This window comes from Camelina sativa, chromosome 4, assembly GCF_030686135.1.
Source record: "Camelina sativa cultivar CO46 ecotype springtype chromosome 4, ASM3068613v1".
Lineage (NCBI taxonomy): Eukaryota > Viridiplantae > Streptophyta > Magnoliopsida > Brassicales > Brassicaceae > Camelina > Camelina sativa.
This window is the reverse complement of record NC_141883.1, coordinates 22,215,176-22,231,977: the sequence shown is the minus strand read 5'-3', so window position 1 is coordinate 22,231,977 and position 16,802 is coordinate 22,215,176. Positions and strand designations below refer to the sequence as shown.

General features: G+C 37.0%; 1 pseudogene; it reads left to right on the top strand.

Moving 5' to 3' along the window:
* Positions 1-551: 551 nt before the first annotated feature.
* On the top strand, positions 552-3,772 carry LOC104784019 (uncharacterized; annotated as a pseudogene).
* The last annotated feature ends 13,030 nt before the right edge of the window (positions 3,773-16,802 follow it).

Here is a 16,802-nt window from a genome sequence, read left to right as displayed (position 1 = left end):
TGGAACATATAATAAAGAAGAAAAAAAAATAAAAAGAAAAAAAAAATAAAAGACTCAATGACATGGTTGTAAATATTAAATGTTGATGAGGGTTGGAAAGTCTTGCGAACAGTAGAAAACAGTAAAAATTGTGGAATTTGATAATTGTAAATAGTGATTATACTACTTTTACAATTATGTTTTGAAAACTATCTATTTTGCCAAATATTCTTGGAATTATTGCACCCTAGCACACTTTTCATACATTTTATTGCATCCTAACACACTTGTTGTCCATAAGGCACTTTTTGCCTTGCTTTTACATTGTTCACTTCATTTCTATACAATTTTACCCCTCAACTCCTTCTAACCAAATAATACTTTCTAACCAAAATTGTTAGAGCAAAAGAATCCCCTCCTTCCATTTGTAACTAAAAATATTTGATCTTGTGCCTGTATGACTTACATGAGGGTAGTTCCTCCAAGTTTATGTTTGCAGCCATATATAAAGGTGAAATTTTGTGTGGATAAGGGAGACAAGAAGGAATAGGGTTTTGGTGGATAAGGGAGACATGGCGGCCCTGGTAATGTCTCTTAACGTTTTTTGGATGTTTTTTGTGGATTCCATCTTTGGTTTTGTTTCTTTTCTGTGGATTGCAATTATGTGATTTAAAAACCAACAACTGTTCTTGGTTGCAGGTTGGTCATTGTATTTTCCTATGCGGTGAGTGGGCTTCTTCGGTGGATGGCGTTTGGAGGTTTGAGGTGGATAAGTTTCTCGTTTCGAGGGTCGTTCCCCTCTCCGAGAATGTTACGTTAGCTGAACTTGAGGATGTTGTAATACTCGAATTCGGCGTTCTGAAGAAGAAGGCTTGTTTCAACTTTTCTCCTCCTAACAGCATGCTTTTCACCACGGGTGAGAGAACTCCTCCTGTACTGGTTACTACCGATGTTGGCTTAGACTACTTCAACCAATTGTTTCGTGAGAACCGTCATTTAAATATGTTTGTCAACTTCCAAGAGTCTAGAAACAGAGGTCCAAACACAGATGAGTTAAATACAGGGGATAGAGATTCATTTGTTTCTGGTCGTGGCATTCCTCTCCCCGGTAAGTCGCCTGGATGTAGTTTTGGATCAAGCGATGATGATTTGGCACCATTACTTGATGCCGCTCTTGGAAGCCAACTGGATGATGTCGTCGTCGCTGGTCTTTCTGAAATGGAGGAAAATTTTAAGATTGGTGTTACTAATGGTAAGAGTGGGAAGCGTGTGTCTGCCGGAAGTTCAGCTGGTTGTAGTTTCGGTAAGAGTGGGAAGCGTGGGAAGTGTAGTTTTTATACCAATAACACTCTAATTGATGTTGATGTTGAAATGGAAGGAACTGTTGGTTCCAAATCAACAATCCCCATAATACCTACCACCCAGGTTGATCCATCGCTATTGGCTGAGGTTGATGAAATAGAGTCAAAGTATTGGGAAAGAGGTTGTTATGTTGAAGACTGGAGTCAAAGTATTGGCAACGAGGCTGAGGGTATTGTTGAAGACTGCGGTCATAGTTCTGAAGAAGAAGAAGACACAGAAGAAGAAGAAGGACCAACTCAGGAGATTCTTACTCCTACAGATTATGATCGAGAATTTTGGGGGAACTTTGTGGGAGATCATTTTGGTCGTGCAAATCCTGTAGAAATTATGTGTACCACGAATGACTGCTTCGACCATAGGGTTGTCGTCAACGGTGGGACATCCTTACCAAAAGATGAGAAATTTGGTATGGATTCTGGTGGGGTTTTCGGTCTGAGTGGTGACCCAGCAGTTAGTGAACCTGTCCAAAGTACCGTGACCTCGTGGACACATAATGGTGGACAGGAACAGATTCCAGCTAAACCAAAAAGGAGGTTAGATGATGGTGATGATGAGGAGTTTGATATTCCTCCTCTGTTTGATGACATAGAATATGAGAGGGATGAGATTCCTGATCTTTACATTGATGACGATGATAAAGACATCTACCAGGGCAAAAAATTTGCCAACAAAGAAGATTGCCAGATAGGTTTAGCCATATATGCAATTAAGAAACAGTTCCATTTTAAACAAACCCGGACGAAGCGAGACTACTTTGTTCTTAAGTGTTCTTGTGTGAAATGCGACTGGAGGATTATGGCTAAAGAACTGAGCAATGGATACTATGAGATACATAAAGCATGTTTGGAACACACATGCCCAGTTGAAACAAGGTGCAATTACATGAAGAAGGCGACTTCTCGAGTTATTTCTGCTGTCTTCAAAGCACAATTTAGCGATCCATCTAAATCCCCAGTACCAATAGACCTGCAGCAATTGGTCCTTGAGGACCTAATGGTGTCAGCATCATACTGTAAGTGTCGTAGGGCTAGGGAAAAAGCTACAGACGATTTGTTTGGCTCTGATGAAGATTCGTATGATCAACTGGCTGAATATTTGCATCTTTTGAAGGTCGCAAATCTCCGTACTGTAACAGATATCAAAACAGAAATCGATGAAGATGGTACTGAAAGGTTCTTGTACACGTTTTTGGCGTTTGGTGCATCAATACAAGGCTTTAGTAAGCTGAGACGTGTTCTTGTTGTGGACAGGACGCATCTAACTGGTAAGTACAAAGGAGTGTTGTTGACAGCAAGTGGCCAAGATGGTAACTTTCAAGTGTTCCCTCTAGCGTTTGCTGTTGTAGATAGCGAGAATGATGATTCGTGGACTTGGTTCTTTGAAAAGCTAGAACGGATCATCGCAGACAACAACACCCTCACCATCATTTTTGACAGATGTCAGTCCATTTACGTTGCTAAAAAGAGGGTTTTCCCCCTTTCTCATCATGTCGCTTGTATTGTCCACTTGGCGAGGAATGTCAATGCCAAATTTCACAACAAAGGTCTTGCCAAACTGGTCACTAATGCTGCATATGCCTTCACAGTTGGCTCTTTCCGGACGATGTATGGTCAAATTAGAGGAAAAAACATCGAATGTGCTAAATGGCTTGACAAAATCGGCGCTGCTCATTGGTCACGCGCATATTTTCAGGGAGACCGTTACAATCTGATGACTAGTAACATAGCTGAATCATTAAACAAAGCATTATGGAAGGGTAGGGCGTCACCAATCGTGGAGTTGCTTAAGTTTATTAGGGCTATGTTATCACGCTGGTTCAGTGCAAGGAGGAAAAAGTCTGCCAGACACAACGGTTGGTAACTCCGGAGGTTGATAAACAAATGACTAGCGGTAGCAAGGTTGCAACTATTTCAAGTTAGAGTTATGAAATTGTGGGGGTGTTCAACGGGAAGCACCATGTCCTTCTGGATTTGAAAAAATGCACTTGCATACAATACGATCGAGTAAAGATCCCTTGTGGACACGCAATGTTGGCTGCCAACTACCAAGGTATTCCACCAACAACACTAGTAGACGAGTACTATAAGACTTCTACATGGGCAGCTATTTACGCAGGAGTAATCAACCCTGAAGTTCATTCCAATGATCTTGGCATGGCCGATGAAGTTGTTAAGAGGGACATAATCCCACCAAAGTCCCGTCGGCCATCTGGTAGGCCAATCAAGACTAGAATTCCATCTGTTGGTGAATATCCGGTAAGAATGGGCTAAGCTTCAGCTATTTATTCAACTGTTTCTCATGCGAGTGACCATGTATTAATTTGTAGTCTTATTTTTTTCAGAAACCTTCAACTGGCATTGTCAGAGTTAATAGGTGTTCAAGATGCAAGCAGATAGGACACAACATTTCTACGTGTACCAATCCTATTTGATGATGTTGCGTCTTTTTGTGAAGAAAGTTAGGTTTTGAGGGCAACGAGTAATTTTTTTTGGCCTTCTTAACCGGTCTCTTACTTTTGCTCACTTTTAATTGACATCTCTTTTGCCTTTAAGGCTGCGGTAAATGCTATGAGTTAGGTATTTGCTGAGTAGCAATTTTTTGGTCCCTTCCAGATAAGTGTTGGATAAGTGAAGTCGGTAATATCATGATCACTCTTGCAATTTTTTTGTCATATACATATGGCTTTGTTCCTGCGGTTATTGTAAACGTTATGAGTTATGAAACGTTCCACTATATATCTCTTTTGCCTTCTTTATATTATTACTTGTCTCGCATAGTACCATCCATATAGATACCTAATTGTGGACAGTATTAGATTATCACAACATCACGACATCAATAGCTGTTAGTAAACTTCGAATTACCATCTATATACGGTATACGTTTCTACCATAGTCCATCCGTGAGGAAACCCCAGGCTAAGAACCCAAAAGAATACTATCGTGGACACGTCATAAATATTATAACAAAACAACTATCCACATGGACAACAATATTTAACGACTTTAAGATATTTACCGACTTAGTGTTCTAGTTTAATAATAATCGATATTATTACCTGGTCTTCTAATTTTACAAAATTAAAATCCTCAAATTAGTGTTCTACCCACTCTTAAATTGCGAAGGAATTAGCAGATCAATGTGGTTCTTCCGGTCTAAACTTCAAGTTCGTTTCAACGCATAGTAAAACCACCGAAACTCATATTTCAATTTCTATTTTTACCTAATCTAATATCCACATTACAAACTCCTTTTACTATTTTGATTTAACTATGCCTAATGGATTTCTATTTCTAATTATAATTTATATGTCATTATGTCTAATGGATATCTATTACATCGATTAAAACTTACCATTCATGTGGATCCTACAAAGCATTCATGTGGATGGCGGTTGCTGAATAGTGTTGATAACCTATCCATGTGGATACCAATCACTTCGATCGACATTGACACCCATCCACTTATTCACACATTCTCATAACCATGAGACAAATTGTTAACGTGTATCCACGTGGATATGCTCTACACGTTAACCATCAAAACAAGGATTACTTTTACAGATATAAATAACTATCATCAAACGTTAGAAGTTACACAACTCAAATCACCATCTATAGGCGGATTAGGTTTCTACTATAGTCCATCCATGAAGATACCCCAAAATAATAACCCAAAAAAATACAATCTTCAACATCGTCATAAACAAAATAACAAAATATCTATCAACATGGACATACATATTTAACGACTGCAAGATTTAACGCTTTAAGGAATCTTTTTCTCGTTTAATAATGGATACCATTACCTGGTCTTCTAATTTTACAAGTTTACAATCCTCAAATTAGGGTTCTACCCACTATTAGATAGACAAGTATCCAGACATAGCAATTTCATACTAGATTATCATATTGGCCACGACAGAAATCAAGATCTTACCACATCTAAAAAAGATCTTACATTTCAGTAGTTTCAGAGAATTAAAATGCAAAATAGAAAAGAGTACTAAAAGCAATATTGCTTACAGTCCATGCCACAAACTTTTATGGATGTTTTAGACATTAACACCCAAAAAATTGACGTACTAAACAATATTGCTTAAAATCCTAAGACACCCATAATTGAAACTTACTAAGCAATATTGCTTACAATCCTAAGACAAAAGCATTATATCTCTAGATAGGAAGAAGAAGATACACTCAATACACCTCTCCCCATTGAATTCCTGCAGCGCCTCGTGTTCAAAACAACACATTGGCACATCTTCAAAGTGCCAACTCATTGAATAATTCCCCCATCGCTTTGGCCGGATTTTGTGGATGTGGTACATTAGAGAGTCAGCCAGCCTATCAACATCACCAAATCGAGACTTCTTCTTGTAGTTCCAGTAAAAATCCATATCCAACGTTCCTTCGCAGATCTTCAACATTATCCACTACAACTCAGCAACTGGGTAGACATGTTTAATGGTACTCACCACTGCAATTGCCTCTTTCAAATCACAACATTGAAAAGCTAAGAATAAATTTTTCACATACAAAGCATAAGGATTCTTTGCGTATAAACACATCCCAAAAAAGTCAGAGTACAAAGAATCGGGTCTTGACCAAGTAACAAAATCGTAATGGCGATCCAGCCTAACCGACGAAAGTGTTTCCAACGAGTGAACTGCCTTTAATGTATTCATGAATGCCTTTAATGTCCGCGTGGAGAATGTATTCATGAATGCCTTTAATGTTAAAGTCCGCGTGGAGAATGTATTCATGAATGCCTTTAATGTATACATTAAAGACATTATCATGTATCCAACGAGTGAACTGCCTTTAATGTTCATTATGAACAACTAATCATCTAATGTTAAAGGAGGACATTAACATTAAAGGCATTCATGAATACATTCTCCACGCGGACTTTAATAGCCTTTAATGAACAACTAATCATCTAATAAAGGATTCTCTTATTAGATTGTAGAATACACAACCAGTTACCTGCACACTAAACATTTACAATCAATTCAAAAAATACACTAAACATACTATACAACAACCTCAATCCTAGACGTTTATCTAGATGAAAATGCTACTAATTGTTACTGAGAGGGGTTTAGGGTTTAAGGTTTACAGTTTAGGGTTTAGGGTTTACCGTTTAGTTTTTAGGGTTTAGGGTTTCGGGTTCAGAGTTAATGCAGTTATGTGTTAATGGTTAATAGTTTAGGGTTTAGGCATTACGGTTTAGGGCTTAGTGTTAAGGGTTTATGGCATAGGGTTTAGGCTTAAGGGTTTAGTGTTTACAGTTAATGCAGTTCTGTGTTAATGGTCAATGCAGTTTAGGGTTTATTATTGGTGGGGTTTATTGTCCATTGCTACGGTTTAGGGTTTAGGGTTTAGGGTTTAGGGTTTAGTGTCTAAGTTTTAGGGTTTAGGGTTTAAGCAGTTTAGCGTTTGACTTTTATTTACGTTATATACAAAAAAAGACTCCTCATGGACAGCAATAAATATCCCCTGTCCACACATAAAAAAAACGGGACAGGATGGACAAGGAAGTATACTTGGACAGAATTTCCTCCTGTCCATGTTATTGTCTATATATGTGAACCCTTGCAATAACCATTAGGGTTATCATCTCTACAATAGCGTCAAAGCCGCCGCCACTCCAACATTTCCTACACGTTTTTTCAAAAATAAGTCCACAATAACGGACAAAACAGATGTAACCTTCCCCTACAGATGAAACCTTCCCCTACTGCTCAAAGCTGCCACCTACTTCCCCTACTGTTGATGTACTATACTTTCCAAACATTTTCAAACAACTACTGGGAAAAATCCCGCACTCCACGCAGATAAGTAGCTATTTTAACTAATAAATTACTCATCCCCTACTACATCAAATCATTAACGTACAATCCATTCTTTAACCTTCACTTATTTAGACATACTGTCACCTTCTACTTACCTCGTACATAATTGTGTTTCATATGGAGGTAACAACAACTTACGTATTCTTTCATATCCTCTTTTATTTATATTTATCTTTTTCTTAACTATTTCAATTTCTTTGCAGGATATGACCACCACCGAGATTTACATCCCTCCATATTTGCTGGCAAAAATTGTCAGCTTTGTTGCTCAAGATGGGTTAGACGCTTTGAAAAATTTGATAAAGGCTGGCCCTGAATGCAAGGATGCTGTCCTATCAACCGAAACCCTGACAACAGTTCGTCTAGACAAATCAGAACATTTCCTCTTTTGGACCATGCCACAGTCAAGCTACAATGGTTTTTTCCGCAAATGCCTTGCCAAACAAAACCCTTACGCATTCTGGGCTGAGCTTAACAGAGGGTATGCGTTACAATTCTGGCTCCATCAATACTATAGGGCGGGGAAATGGGGCCTAGCTAATGCCTTCACCACTAAAGCAAATCTACCAATCCAAGATATTCACATCGCTTGTCAAGAATTACACCCACCTCAAAGGCAGCCGAGAGTGGGTAGACCTAGATGCCCACGATGCAGAAGACCCTCACACCACCCAAACACATGTTGACAACAGTTCCCTTAAAAAAACCACAACGTCGTACATTTGTGGCCGTAATGAAAATGAGTGTCCTTTCCATTGTGTCACCTTCTAATGCTTCTAATGTTTCATTGCCAACTTTCTAAAATGAAATACTAATTAAGAACTTATTGCTGGAATCATTATGGCTATATCCCTTTCCACAAACATTTTCTTTAAAAAACATAGATAGCTGTCCAAAAATTCCTGAAAATCACACATTAACATCTGTCCACAGTTATTCTCGTAACCATGCAACAAACTGTTTGCTTCTATCCACACAGCCTATATCCACATCTTCTAAATGTGATGTCCATCTTAAACATCACGAAAGAAAAAACTCCTATCCACGAAGCATATACGTAATGGGTTTTGTTGTTTCAGTTTTTTTATTTCTCTATATACATTGAATCGTAACGATTCATTCTGTATCCAAATTCATTACACCCTTTCGATACCTCCAAATTCATTGTACCCATTCGATCATTGTACCCTTTCGATGTATCATTGTCTTCTCTTCATATTATTATTCGATCATTTGACCTATAAATATCTAATAAACCTCGTCTCAATCTATTCCATCTTCTTCTCTTTTTCGATCATTTCATCTTCTTCTTCGATCATTGCATTTATGGCCGGAGATAGTTCCCGAAAACGAACAAAACACATGTCAGAGAGGGAATATGAAGCAATAGGGCAAAGAAACATGGCCGGAGGGAGTTCCGGTAAACGTCCTTTACGCAAATCCGATTACGATTGGGAAGACGAAACACTGGAGACCATGAAGGAAGCGTTTGAGAAGACGAGAATCACGATTGAGGCAGAGACAACCGACCTCTTCACAGCCATTCTTCATATGATGAAAGATCATCAACAGAAGAAGGAAGAGGCTACTACCCTCTTGTATCAAGTGGAACTAATCGATGCACAACTATCCCAACTTAATCAAATTTTGGGAGGACAACTTGTCGACATTGAAGCAGAGCATAAGAGGCTTGAGGCGATGAGAGAGGTTGCGCAGGGCGATGCAGATCAGTGTGTGGTTCCTCCTCCTATCGATTGGTATAAACTTTAAGTTCGTTTCAACGCTTAGTAGCACCACCCAAACTCCTATTTCAATTTCTATTTTTACCTAATGTAATATTCACATTTCAAACCCCCTTTACTATTTTCCATTTAACTTTGCCTAATGGATATATATTTATATTTCTATTTCATATGTCATTATGCCTTATGGATACTATTGGACGACAGTTAACAATATACATCGATTAAAACTTACAAATATAATACTTTCTAAGGATTACTGAGCATCCATTTGGATAGAGCTTGCTGAATAAACAACACCAAATTATTAATATGGAGGTTGTCTAATACCAAAGTGTATTTATTTCGTGGGTAAGTTATTATCTTTAACCATGTTGATGAATCCACGTGAATACCTATCCACGAATTAAACATTGTTAATACAGGCAATTATTCAACATTTTTAAGTGGATACTCATGTGGATACCAATCCCTTAAATCAACGAAGACACCCATCCACTTTCTCAACCATGTTACCCATTTTTATGCATAACTATGAAACAGCGTGTATCCACTCCCTCTAATAACCATGAATCATCGTGTATCCACGTGGATACTTCCACCTACTCTACATTTGCTGTCCATTTTAAGCATCAAAAGAAAGATTAATCTTACAAAAATAAATAACTACATCAAAGGTTAGAAGTTACACATCTAAAAATAAAAGCTTACATTTTTGATTTAAAATACTACAAATAAAAGCACACAAATTAACTCTCGCTAAAGACACATTACACATAATGTAAACTACACTACACTGACGAGACCGAAACCAACTGTCATTTACTCGTTCTGTGATATATAGATAGGAGCAACTAATTCAGTGTAGATGTCCATTGCATATTGAGCCCTGAATTCATCCACAATGTCGTCTGTGATGGCCGCCATTTGTTCCACTCCATTGTCATTCGCAAGAATCTTAAAAAACTTCATTGCTACCGGGTCACAATCACCGCAACGCTGGTTGACATAAATGCCTTTATATCTAACCCATTTGAACTTTTCAACTCCATGATTTTGTGACATGAGTGGCTTGCAAAATTTTTGAATGATGAACGGTAGCATCTCTACAACAGGAGCGACGAACTGCTCCACCTTTCTTATATCATACAATTCCACATTTGGATCAAGGATGAAAACGCACCAATTTGGTAGGCTTATGGCGAATCCTACCCAATGCTCGTTTTTCCATATCATCGGCATATATATAGTGTCAATATTCTCAAATTAGTCTGAGGGACTACCGGGAAAATACCGGTCCAATAAGCCTTTCCACTGCACTCTCGCCTTGTTCTTCGCAACTGAAAATTTTTTGTACTTCTGCAAGAGGTAGTTCCAAGCCAAGGTGAGGCAAACGTCAAACGCTCCTTCTCGAGGACATATCTATGTCTTTGTCTTAAGAAAGACACTAAGACCTCAATATGCTGTTTAAGACAATGAACAAAAAGGTAAATAATCAGAATCCAGTTATTTTACAGACTAATCCTAAAAAATAGTGCAGGAATTACCAATGTAGACACCCATTTCTGTGGTTCGGCAAGTTCCACAAAAAACTGGTTGTTAATGAGGTGACTGCAACGTGTAAGATGTTCACTGCAAGACATTGTCTAATTAGTAAACAACATACAATAGTATCTATTAGAACACCAAAAAAAAAAAAATGAAAACCAGGAATTACGTGTTAGGTGCTTCATTCAACGTTTTCTTAAAGCATTTAAACAGAGTTGTGTCGAGAGGAGGTAACAAATCATGCCCATTAGAAGGAGAGTAAGGGGCCTTCTTCAATAACTCAACAACAAGTTTTTCTTCCTCTTCGGTTAAAATAGCAATCTTTCGCGCCTGTGGCGGAGAAGAATCACTTACATCTAAAATATTTTCAGGAACAACTTCTCTTTCCTGTAAGATTATATATCATATGTTACTATACATCATCCGCTCACTATAAGCATTCAAAGATATATGCCCACAAATTATACCTCCGCTTCATCGCTGGACGAGTCTTAACTGCCTCACGGATTGTCAATGAAACTTCCTCTTTATTTCCTCCCTAATCAAACAATATCAAACAACATTAGTTCATCCACATACACATCCACATGTACATCGCTAAACATACATAATCTACCTCATCGTCTAGCTTTTCTAACGCTAGGCTCATTATGGTCTCCCAGGCTACCCTCACCTAATTGTTTTGCGTTTTTTTGCAATTAACAACCATAATAGTGACTTTGCTAAACAATAAAGTATTGAAACATTATGATTAATCTACCGAATAAAAATTATTGAAAAAAGTTTATTCACCTTATCTTCAACATACTCCCCTTCAACGTCTGATACATGATTCACATGTACACGATTTCATATCCATGTGGACAAAATTTGCTTTTAGTATGATATCCATACAATTGTATACAAAGTTGAATGCTATGACACAATGCTGAATTGTATACCTTATCGCATACATTCTCTGCGGATAGGCTAATTATAGTCTCTGAGGCTTCGATGACCTAATAGTTGAGAAAATATATAACTTAACGGGGTCTAACAAAACACAATTATAAGGTAACATAAAGATAAATAAACCAAAATATAAGATTCATGGTGAAGGGTAAACACCTTCTCCTCAAAAATATCTGGTGCCCCGTCTGGTGTCCCATGTCCCTGTCCACAAAAACGTATCCATATGTTCAGTAAAATTTAGCCTAACTATACCGAAATGAAGTTCAGCAATCTCTAGTTCATAAACTGACGCTGTTTTTTCCTGACCACAAATTAGTATCCATATTTTCCGTCAAATAATTTCATGCATAAAATGGCCATCTAAGTCCCTACTCCATGAATACAAACATAATTAAGTGAATCCATAACGCTGACACAACAAATTTAAAAGATTTATAGGACTACCAATCACCTTTTCTTGACCACTATATGCTTCAACGGCGGCTGCACCTTTTATCTGTCAAAAATTATGTATCTATATGTTCAGTCCAATCTGATATCCATGTGGACATCAATAACGATAACTAAACAAATAAAATTGTAGTTCAAAATACTTACCAGCTTATCTCCACAAAAATCTTGTTCACCGTCTGGTAAACCTTGACCCTGTCCACAAATCAGTATCCATGTCATCAAATTCATGAGATCTAATTTATTAGATTTATCAACAAAGTAAAAATTAAGGGGAAAACTCTTAATCACCTTCCCTTCGTAAGTTTCTCGATCAGCGACTTCTCTACTTTGACACTGACCACCCAATCGTATCCATGTGTTCAATGACATGGAAACAAAATTACAAATATTAACTTTTACTACAAGTATTGCTTTATCAACATATTTACCTCACTATACACACTCGGTGACGACTCACTGACCATGTCACGTTGATTCTTCACAGGTTGTGGTGTCTCATTGTTAGGATCAAATAATGACACCAGGATGGTATCCATTTTTTTACGCCCATCTTCCAATGTAGATTGTGCAGTAAATACATCCTCCTTTGCTTTCTTCTACAATAAAAATGCTCCAAATAATTTACATTAAGCTTCCTAACAAACATCTCTTAAATAAGAAATTGAATCATTCTGATACTTGTTTTACCTCATCTTTATCACCGATGTCTTTCATCTCTGTATCATAGATAGACTTTAAATCAGCTAAATAGGAGACTCCATGAGAGTCCTGCGACAAATCCTACTATATTTAGTACCAAGTTTTTGGGGTTTCACAACGAACACAAAATTTACTCTAATAGTTTCTCTGCTTACGGTGATTATAGGTTTGCTTTCAGTGTCATATATTGGAATGTCAACCGAACACAACATCTCCATGCAACTTGACTCTATCTGTATGTAAGTATTTAAACCAGATGGATGAATATAGGGCTGCCTGTATGTGGCCCCCTGTAAAATAGGGTTTCAACTCGTGTACCCCTGTACTTTAAGGCTCTACCTATTTCCCCCTAGACAACATATATTCTTCCCAATTCCACCTATATTAATTTATTTCTATCTAATTAACCAAAATTAATTAAGATGTAATAAATCAACGTTTTGCGTTTTAAAATTGATAATTCGCGATTACTGTACCGCGATTGGCTTAACCCGACCAAAAATATTAGACTCGAAAATTGTTTTCTTTACCCATAAAACCAAATCGATTTGAGGAAAAATTGAAATTAGGGTTTATTCTTCTTCTCTTCTCTTCTTCTTCTTCCTCGAGACCAAGAAAATCGAGTTCTTCTTTCTCGATTCAATTTCTTCTTCTTCTTTCTCCGTTTGTTTATTTCGCTTTAACTGGAAGTATGAGCCAGTTTTCTTCTTCTCATTTGTCTCATCTGACTTCGGGAACTACTCACAGGGGAGTTCCGAGTAGGTGCTGGTGTGGTAACGAAATAACAATGTTCTCTTCGAAAACAGATGAGAATCCGTATCAGAGATTCTACAGATGCGTGCAGGGCGTGAAGGTAATGTGATTTATGTGTTGGTTTGTTGAATTTATCAAATATTTTGCCAATGGGTTGATGATTGATTCTCCGACCGGACATGATGTTAGGATAAAAAGGAGAAACACATGTTCTGATGGGTTGATGATGCTCTTTTAGAGGAGATAAGAATGATTGAAAGCAAACATAAGCAGCTCTTAGAAGATGTCAATGTTCTAAGAAAGATGGTGGTGGACAATGTCGAGGTCCAAAACAAGTTGATGCAGGAGATGAAACAAGAGATGAACAAGGAGATGAATGAGATAATTCAGCAAGAGCTAACAAATACAAAAAAGAGTTTGGAAAAGTCGAACATGAAGACAGTTTGCATACTTGTGGTTGTGGCAGCTTCAATTGTATGTTTGTGTGGAAATATTGTATGATGTCTTTGAGATTTCTGTATTTCTATTGTTATGTTAAGACAATGTCGAGGGTTTGTGTTGTTCGTAATGAAAAGAAAAGCAAAACATGTGTTGTCAATAATGAACCAAAACATAAATCCGAATCGGCTATATTGTTGTTGTCATAAGCATGCTCAAAAGAAGACAACACATTCAATTTTTCCCCAAATCGATTTGGTTTTATGGGTAAAGAAAACAATTTTCGGGTCTAATATTTTTGGTCGGGTTAAGCTAATCGTGGTACAGTAATCGCGAATTATCAATGTTAAAACGCAAAATGTTGATTTATTAAAGCTTAATTAATTTTGGTTAATTAGATAGAAATAAATTAATATACAGTAGAACCTCCATAAATTAATACTTTTTAAATTAATACACGCTATAAATTAATAAATTCTTCTGGTCCCGAGTTGGGCCGGTATAAAAAATGACACATTTCAATAAAATAATAAGATAATAATTTTTTAGAAATCTTATGTAAAAATATAGTCCCATCAATATCATAAATTAATAATCATATAAACTGATATATATATATATATCTAAGAAAATCTAGTGAAATATGATTCTATTTTTGTTTGCATATTTTTCATTGTTGTATTTTCAAATCGCATCTATAAATTGTGAAGAGTCATTGCGATAATTGCTTATTTAGTGATTGGTTTTAAAGGTACCGCAATATCTTCTGCGACTTGATCATTACCATGAAGGATAGTAGTAACAATTTTTTCTAAACTCTAAACTTCTAAAATTTCTCATTTTTACCTAGATAATCTATTAAACAATTGACATTCATCATATTACGATAACCAATATTATAAATTAAGAAAATTCTTTAAAAATGTGAATGATAACAAAAGTATCTTATTTTGTAATAGAAAATTTTCAATATAAAAATGAGAAAATCTCTTCATAAATTAATTTTTTATTAATTTATCGATAAATTAAAACCTTTATAAATTAATAAAATTTCATGGTCCCAACTTTATTAATTTATAGAGGTTTGACTGTAGGTGGAACTGGGAAGAATATATGTTGTCTAGGAGGAAATAGGTAGAGCCTTAAAGTACAGGGGTACACGAGTTGAAACCCTATTTTACAAGGGGCCTCATACAGGCAGCCCATGAATATACATACATTGAAATTTTAATAAAGTTTAAAATTTACATTTACACAACCCACTTACCCTTATTGGCGAAGGAGTACTTAAAACATCCATCATATCAACAGCAACATTGTCTCCCTGTTCAGTAAATGAGTGTCAATGGGGAATATAAGCAATTTAACAATTTAAGGACTCTTCGTAACAATGTCTCCCTGTAACAAAATCATATGTCGCCCACCTGCAACTCTTCTTTCGTCTCACCGTCTCTGCATTCTACACCATTGTCTCCACCACAGTTGCTATCATTTGTAAAGTCACAATCGCTTTCAACCTGCTATTAAAGATCTATGTCAACTAACACAATAGTGGATTTCGGCTAAACAAAACTAACGAAAATTAAAAACTAAACATATGTCTCTAACCTCATTCTCAAAAGCTCGTAAATCACTCTCATCATTCACATCCACCTTTAATGCCGAACATTTTTGCAAATGACTCCCTGTCTGCTTTGACACTACATTGTGTAAGGGACACTACAGTTCAACTAAACCAAACCAATAAAAAAGGGGATAACTATTGACAAACCTCAATGCCTTTTACCGTCAGTTTAGGACAAACTTCTCCGTCCAACTTTTCATCACATTTATTCTAACAAAATGAAATAAACAAGGAAATTGTTTATGAGCAGATCAAATTAGATAATACATACTAACCACAGAGGGAAATTGTTAACAAGGAAATTGTTACTTACCACAACGGGAAAATCAGCAACATATTGACGCCAATTGTGACCACCTTCCAGAATATCCTCCCCACTTGGGTGGACATCAGATGTGATAACATCCACGGCCCCATCTTTGTCGTTCATCGTTGAATCAGTCACATTATCAAGACTAACACCATCAAGTGCGTCCCCCTTCAATGATATATCCTCGCTAGCAGAAATACTGTCACTCTGCTTTTGACTAGAGTGACTAACACTTTGCCTATTGACACGGGAAACTTGTAGAAATTTTCTTTTCACCAATCTTCTCTTTTTAAGCCCTTTTAACCTCCCTTCCATTTTCTTGTAATTCCCCTCTAACTTTTTGAACTTCAATTCATATTCAGACCTAAGCTCAACTAACTGCTTCTCGAACCAACACTTCATTTCAGAGAACTCATTACCTTCAACGTCGTCCCCCAATGTAGGAAGTTTCTTTGTTTTAATACTCCCTCCTCTGACGGCAAGTCTTTGCGACTTAGCTCCTTCGCGGAAAACAATGTGCTTCCTGTGTACAATTTTCTCTTTATTGTCTTTAATGGTAATTAAAGGCAATGACATATCCCCTCCTGGCCACTCCTTTCTCGAGAAAACGTGTCCTCTTCCAATCTGGGCAACCATATACATTATCTTTCTGTCTTTAACTTCATCATCCCACTCTTTCCAGCCCTCTTCGGGTGGTTCAACAACACGATACGGATTGACAACCAACTGTGGACAAAGATATTGGAGTCATTATACTATCCACGTGGTCACCTAATGAAAACAAACAGATAACGGTTCCAAAAATAACAAGAAAGATCAAAGCACTTACTTTGTCAGATATTTCCGTCACATGAATGTCTCTCAAATTAAGGTTGTTTTGGGCAAACAATAATGAATCCCATTCCAATATGGTCCTCCTGTCATTAGCCCATGGTATCTTCTCCAGCAGCCCAGATATGTTGTTATACGCAAGTAACTGTAGTGACAATGGAAAACCAGACAAACGGATAGTCTTCTTCTGCAATTTCTCGGTGAATGTAACAACAACGTCCTTGCATTTATACTCCCCTCTCAATTTTTTGTTAA